Genomic DNA, 8,162 nt, shown 5'->3' with positions numbered 1-8,162 from the left:
TCTACTCAGCCCTGCTGAGGCCACATCTGGAGTACTGCGTCCAGTTCTGGGCTCCCCAGTACAAGAGGGATGTGGCACTACTGGAGCAAGTCCAGCGAAGGGCCACAAAGATGATTAGGGGACTGGAACATCTCTCTTATGAGGAAAGGCTGAGAGAGCTGGGCCTGTTCAGCCTGGAGAAGAGAAGGCTGAGAGGGGATCTTATCAATGTGTATAAGTATCTGAAGGGAGGGTGTAGAGTGGATGGGGCCAGACTCTTTTCAGAGGTGCCCAGCAGTAGGACAAGAGGCAGCAGGCACAAACTGAAACACAGGAAGTTCCATTTGGATGTGAGGAAAAATTTCTTTCCTGTGAGGGTGACAGAGCACTGGAGCAGGTTGTCCAGAGAGGTTGTGGAGTCTCCTTCTCTGGAGATATTCAAAAGCTGCCTGGACGCGATCCTGTGCAACGTGCTCTAGGTGACCCTGCTTGAGCAGGGGGGTTGGACTGAGACGATCTCCAGAGGTCCCTTCCAACCTCAACCATTCTGTGATTCTGTGACATAGTGTAGGATCTTGAAGAGATACTAATTTTGGTCTGAAACCAGTATAGATATGGAGGGCTTATTAAACATAATGCACAGTTGCATTGAATAACTGCACTTTTAATAATATTAGCTATCCAATTAGTAGTTAATGCCACTATCTCAGACATTCTTCCAGTTGGATGTAGGAAATTAGCGTAACAAAACTTTCTGTGAGACCTTACAGAAGAAGGTGATCTCGAAGATTTCTRAATAAGTTGATTTGCCCATTCACAGTATACTGTTGCTCTCACTAGCACCAAAGTAGGTGTGTGTCCAAGCAGTCTGGCCAGCATCACTAATGCAGGATATGGAGGACAGGAGACACCAGATGTCAAATCCTCACTACATCTCTTGGGTTCTAGGTTGGTGACAATAAACATTTTTGAGTAAGTCTTTTATACCCCTAAGAATCAACAATTATTATGGCATGATACTTCTGCCACAAAATTTTGTGTACTTTGTCTGCCAGGAATCTTAAGCAAGGTTGCTGGCCATTGTCTTTGTTTCCTGATTTTTGGTATCTTTAGGGCTATAGTGTGTCTTCCTGTTGGATAACAGAAAAAGGAATGGCACATGCAATGCAGTGTTATCCCAGCAGGAGGAGGAACAGCAGATGCAATGTGTTGCCATCCTCCCCCTATTATCAGTGAAGAGTCTTGCACTGATGAGTCATCTGTGATCTTGATGTAGCAACACATTCCTCAGTCTTTATTATTTTTGTTGCTGTCAGTAGTTCCCCTGGTTATCTATACAGGCCATTCTTTTAATTGTTGCTTCCGGTTCTTGTACACGTTTCTGTCCATTATGATTTCCTGGATTTAGTTCAATTGAAAACTGTTGGAGTTAGTGTACATATTAGGGTCTGATTTACTGAGACTGCTGTAGCAGCAGAGAAATGTCAGATATCTTAACTGTGAGCAAGCTGTGTCTTCCATCCCCTTGGGAACAATAGGTGGCAGCAGATACCCGTACTGGGGCAATCTTATTTCTACATGCAGTGCTTGTAAGAGGCATTATCTCATTGGGATAAACTATACAACCTTTAAGACAATTTAAGCAGCAACTGCACTCTCTTTGAACTTGTTTGGTTTTTTTTAATTAGGACCTCCCCCCCCCCCAAGTTGTCAAATCAGCTAAGGTGTCTAAAATGTAAGTATATGCATTTCAAAACTCCTAAAATATAACCTATGTGTGCATGCATATATACATGTGTCTGCATGTAGATGTATAAAATATGTATGACATTTTCTAAACGTATACTCAGACATTTTAAAATATTCATTACAAATTTATTTAGCATATAAACCTGACTCAGCCACAGTCACGGCAATTATAGGAACAATCAAAATCTCCTCTTGGTGGATTATAGTGTGTTGCCAATTAAAAAAAAAAAAAAGTTGTTTCTTGGGAAAGTGTAAAAAGCAGTAAAATCTGTCTGTCACAACTGACAGAGTGGTGAATTTAAGGGAAAAATATGGCCAGCTACTTAAGAACTTGGTTAAAATAGAATAGTTGATAGAATACAATAAAGAGATGGTTAAAGTCCACCATAGGTGGCTGGAATAAAGATATGAATGATTGTTTCATATTCCAGTATCTGCAAAGGCGGATTGGATCCCTTAGCACAGAATTGTTTTTATGCTAGCTGTGTGAAGAGGTAAGAATGGGTTCATCAGTTAACAGAGTAAACCCACAGATAACAGAACACTGAATAATAATTGGAATAGAGGATGGAAAATAGAGACTTTATAATAGACTTGAGAGCAGTCTGCCAACTGGAAAAAAAAAAGTAAGTGAATATGACTGTACGTAATATTAAATTTGGACAAATACTGAATCTCTGAAGCTGAGGAAGGTACTCATTTTCCTAAAAGCTTAGAAAGCATTTGGAAAGACTCACTGTTATTAGCTGTGTCACAAAGAATGAGTGAGGAGTGTAAGCTTTTAAGTWTGGGGAATACAAGGTGCTTTGGAAAGGACTTTTGAATGTGGCCTCTTCCTACAACTCTGTATCATATATAAATCAGTGAAGAACCTATAAAAGTTGTTGGAATACTCACATTATGGATAAAATTCACCAGCACAGAAGAATGCTTTTATTATCAGTAGCTAGCCTAGAACGGACATCTCAGAACAGAGGGGACACACATAAAAATAATCGATTCAAACTGACTGCAAAATGAAAGTGGAGTCAAGATTTGATGTACTGGAGGTAATGCTGAGTGGGGTGAGGGCTGGTTAATAGGTAACAGTGTGAAACAAAAATTAAGAAATTAAGAAGACATGTATTCCTAAAGAGCATTGAAATAAAAAGGGTAACAATTCTTATTTTGACTATGTATATTTTCATTTTAATTTTGTTTTAATGCTACATTTTTATAGGAAGCTTGTATGTTTTTATAAGTTATACCACAAGATCCCAAATTTTTGCTATGTAAAGTCAGTAGATATCCACAAAAACTGTAATATTGATATTTGATGGAAATCAGGTGAAAAACTAAAAGCTGACATGATAAGTTTGCTAGCATAATGCAAGTAGTGTCCAATTACCTTAAAAATTATGTGTAGATACCAAAGATTTTTATTTATTTATTTATTTATTTATTTTGCTGTCCAGTCATATGGAACTTTCCTTTTATTTTCCACATAAATTATCATTATGTGAAGTAGAGTGGCCATAGCTAACTGAATGGAAGAATAAAGATGAGGTAAAAACTCAGCTGGCATCTGATATTCAGCTGAAAGCTAGTGTAAGGAGGTGAATCTCTTTACCATTCAACATTGTGAGTAATGGAACCAAATCACTGGTTATTGGTTTCCTTTCCTGTATGAAGCACTACTATTATCAAATATAGACCTCATAGCTTTAGCCTTGCTTGGTTATTACAGAGTGGATTTTCTGAGTTTTAGATTAACCAGGGTTCATCTTTCTGTGCCATTGTAGTTTTAGACTGCATTTGTTTAAATGGAACTATTTACAAGTTTTCCAACAGTGAATATATTAATTATTTCTCATAGTCTAACTTACCTAATATGAGCTACAGTAAAATATGGTAAAACAATCTGCTGCTATAAAGTAATCTGAGTTAATCATCTTTCTTGTCCTCATCCCTCCCCTTCCCCAAATTTACCATGTAACTGAGACTTGAGTATTTGATTACTGAGCCTACATTCAAAGACTAGTTTGGATGAACTGCTGGGAACTCTGTGCTGGTGTAAACAGTCAATCCATTAACCATTTCGGTGTTGAGGTAAAATGCATGAAACACATAAAGCTTCTCAATGTAAATGTACTTTCAGTGATAATTCCTACTATGAGTCCATGTTTCTACAGAATTTCCCCCATTCTCTTCCTTGAGATACTTGGGAGGTACAGAGGAACATCTTTGTTCAGATGTTCCTCTCAATAAGCTATTAAAGTGGAAATAGTTTCTAAGTTATCTTCTCAGTTCTTTGTGAAAAATCACCTAGGTACCCCTCAACCTTCAGTATGTCCTTCTTACTACTTTGTCATCTGAGAAATGTAGTTTATAAAGCATTGCACAGGAATGCATTTCAGTAGAGTATAATGGGTGGAACCCAAAATATATGACTCCTCAACAAAGACTATTTTCATGTCAAAGTTTTCTTAATGGTTATTATGTGCTATAAGACTGCACAGAAAATATTTGCTATAGGATTTTATTTCATAATAAGATCAAATGTTTTGGTTTATGCACTTATTCAACCCATTCAAGCAAAAACTGGCAGTGACTAAACATAGATAATCTCAATGTAATGCTAGGAAGTTTGAAAAGAGTTTCAGTAACAAACATTATGCATCTTCAGGAATAGCTTCTATTGCTTCTACAAATGACAGTTTCACAGAATCATGGAAGGGCTGATGTTGGAAGTGACCTCTAGAGATCACCTAGTCCAACACCCCCCGCCCCGTGCTCAAGCAGGGTCACCTAAAGCACGTTGCCCAGGACCCTGTCCAGTTGGCTTTTGAGTATCTCCAAGGAAGGAGACTCCACAGCCTCTCTGGGCAACCTGCTCCAGTGCTCTGTTACCCTCACAGGAAAGAAATTTTTCCTCACATTCAAATGGAACTTCCTGTGTTTCAGTTTGTGCCTGCTGCCTCTTGTCCTATTGCTGGGCACCTCTGAAAAGAGTCTGGCCCCATCCTCTCTACACTCTCCCTTCAGATACTTGTACACATTGATAAGCTCCTCCCTCAGCCTTCTCTTCTCCAGGCTGAACAGTCCCAGCTCTCTCAGCCTTTCCTCATAAGAGAGATGCTCCAGTCCCCTAATCATCTTAGTAGCCCTCTGCTGGACTCGCTCCAGTAGCTCCATGTCTCTCTTGTATTGGGGAGCCCAGAACTGGACACAGTATGCCAGATGCAGCCTCACCAGGACTGAGTAGAGGGGGAGAATCACCTCCCTCAACCAGCTGGCAACACTCTTCCTGATGCACCCCAGGATACCATTGGCCTTCTTGGCCAAGGGGGAACACTGCTGACTCATGGTCAACTTGTTGTTCACCAGGACCCCAAGTCCTTCTCCACAGAGCCGCTTTTCAGCCCCCAGCYTGTACTGGTGCATGGGCTTATTCTTCCCTAGGTGCAGGACTCTGCACTTCCCTTTGAACTTCAGGAGGTTCCTCTCCACCCATCTCTCCAGCCTGTCCAGGTCCCTCTAAATGGCAGCACAGCCCTCTCATCTATCAGCCACTCCTCCCAGTTTTGTATCATCAGCATCAGTTTATTTATCCTTGTTAGCTCTGAGAAAGCACTGATGACTTACTCATTATCTTTCTAGTTTTCTTAAAGTAGAGACACTGTTTTCAAGAGGAGAAGGGTAGCTGAGTTTCCAGCAACGTTACCTGGATGATGTAATACACTTAAAGCTGAGCCAGTCTAAAAATTGCAGGTCCCACTTCTGCATTTTTTTTTTCCTGCTCCTCCCTCCCTGTTTCATCCTTTGGATGGGTGTTCCCACTCAGTGGACCCTTTGCTGAACTTGTTCGACTTGCTAACATGGAGTTTTTTGCCAAGATAATCTGTTTGGTGAGTGAGTCGAATCAGCTTAGCAGAGAGTCAGATGAGAGCCAGAACTGGTGAGGTAAGATGCAGAGAGCTTGTGACCCGGGGCATAGGAGTATGTAATGAAGGGGGAAGAAGGAAACAGTCTTTCTTGGCAGTAACAATGAGATCTCTTAAAACCATAATGTGCAACTTCACCTTCAAATCTTTAAAAGGTGTTTATAAATTTTTATTAATACAATATGCCAAATACTTACAAATGTGTTAAAGTAATTTACAGTTTGCCTGCTTCTACTCAGCAGGTAGTGAATATGAATAGTCAAAACTGAATATGAACTAAGTGAACTAAGGAATGAGTGTCTAGTTGGAAAGACAGAGGAGAAGTACAGGTGAAAGGCTGCATAAACCAGCATTTCCACAGAACCTGAAAGTTCAGTCTCAGTTGTATCCCCCAGGAGGAGGAAGGAAGGACAATTTTTAGTTTCGACTGTTTGAGCTGTCTGGGCACAGTGCAGCCTCACAAGTAGTTCTCTTGGCACAAGAAGACCAAGGAGAGCTATACTGGAGCTATACTGCAAGGTGGAATGGGAATAATCAGTGGCAAATAAGAACCACATAACTTGAAACAGATGTATCATGAACTAACCTTAATCAAGCTTGTTAGAATTATCTCTTTCTTGATTTGCAGAAGGTACCATAAAGAGGCTTGTAGATACCAGATCTCAGTACAGAAAGATAGCTTTTCTCTTTTCTTTATATTTGTCTTCTATATTGACTTTGCAGCTAGATAGAAGTCTGTTTTTTTTTTTTTTTTTGGGGGGGGGGGTGTTTTGTTTTGTTTTGACGTAGAGTGGAAGACCCTGAAAAGGGATGTTCTTTCTGTGGCTTATGGCTGTAGAAAGATTTCTAGTAAAGTCTGCTTCTACTGCTTATGGAAGGTATGAATTATATTCATCTTATATTTGGAGATGTACCTGTAGACTACTTTCCATTTTTGAGACTACAAATAAATTTGCAATATTTATGAGAATGAGAAATAACTATGCAATCACTGTATCCTTTTTATGACTTTTTTTACATTAAATTAATGTTTTGCCACTGTTACATTTTGAGTATTCAGTCAGCTGTTCATCCAAATGTATACAGGCATATACATACAACACACATAGAAACTGAAATTTTTTAAGGGACAGTATAATTACTGTACCTTGAGAAAGAGGTTGTGGATTGCAGTTTGGACATATCAATCAGATATTTTTCCTATAAGAAATGATAATGAGATAATTATTAATGTTGATAAACATTATTGGCTTTTCATATTTCCTGTTAAATGGTTTTAACTTCGACATCTTGACTTAATTGTTTCAGGCGATCTGAAGATTCAGGTATGCATCTATATGTACCACTGTATTGATTTACATTTTCTTCCCATTTAGAAGGTTTCAGCAGTTTTTAAGACTAAAAACATAAAGGGTCAAAAAGAAAGCAAATTTAGTTTATGTTGCCTTGAGGGGCATACTGAGATGGGAAGATTGTTTAAAAACACACCTTAGCTAACTGGAAATAGCTGTTTCAGTATAATAGCCTAATGGATGCAAGGCCTTCTTTTTTTTTATTTCAAAAGTAAGAGTGACTAGGGTAGACCACTGTTAGCTACACATAACTAAATTTTACTTGTTCCGTGGCTCTATTACAGTTTAACATAAAGATATACCTTTTTACGATGAAAATAAAGCCTTCATTTCTAAACCCAACTTTCACAATAAGGGTGGCCTCGTTTCCTTTAGAATACACCATGTGGAAAGTATGGTGTCTCTATCAGCTTTAAATTAAAACAACTGCAGGACAGAGCAGTTGTTTTGATTTTAAACTGACAGGGACGTGGTAGATTTTCAAACTACACTTTCAGATAGCTAACAAAAAATAGACAACTCTCTTCCACATGGAAAACAAGACACGTATACCAATTTAGAAAGTAGCCTTCTATCTATGTCTGTAAACAGCAGCTTGGCACTGAAGCTGGTTGCTGTAACAATCTCCTAGTCTCAACAGCAGTAGCAACTTTAGTTAAGAAAAGTAGCAGCCACCATGCAGGGATTATGGAGAGAGCCAGTATGAGTTGCTCTGCTGCCTTTCGCAGGGCTGTGACCTGATTGGGAAGTAGAGGAACTTCTCAAGTGCAGCTGCTGCGCTTTGCCTGTCTCTATTGCAGCAGCAGGCAACCCTAGCATTACTGCTTCTGTAGCCCTCAGGAATTACTCATCAAAATTGAGATCCTCTACAACATCCCGCTTTTGCTGGCTCCACAGGTGTGGAGGGATGAGTTTGAACAGTAGTTTAAACATAGAAATTCCTCATCTGTAATGTGCTGGTGTTTCCCCAGCTTGGAATAAGGGCTAGATGAGCAGATAGTGAGGTGGACTGAGAACTGGCTGAATGGCAGAGCTCAGAGGGCTGTGATCAGTGGCGCAAAGTCTAGTTGGAAGCCTGTAGCTAGCGGTGTCCCCCAGGGGTCCAATCCCGTTCAACATATTCATCAGTGACCTGGATGAAGGGACAGACTGCACCCTC

Source organism: Apteryx rowi, unplaced genomic scaffold, assembly GCF_003343035.1.
Source record: "Apteryx rowi isolate R43461 unplaced genomic scaffold, aptRow1 scaffold_236, whole genome shotgun sequence".
Lineage (NCBI taxonomy): Eukaryota > Metazoa > Chordata > Aves > Apterygiformes > Apterygidae > Apteryx > Apteryx rowi.
The sequence above is the reverse complement of the archived record's forward strand: the minus strand, read 5'-3'. Positions refer to the sequence as shown.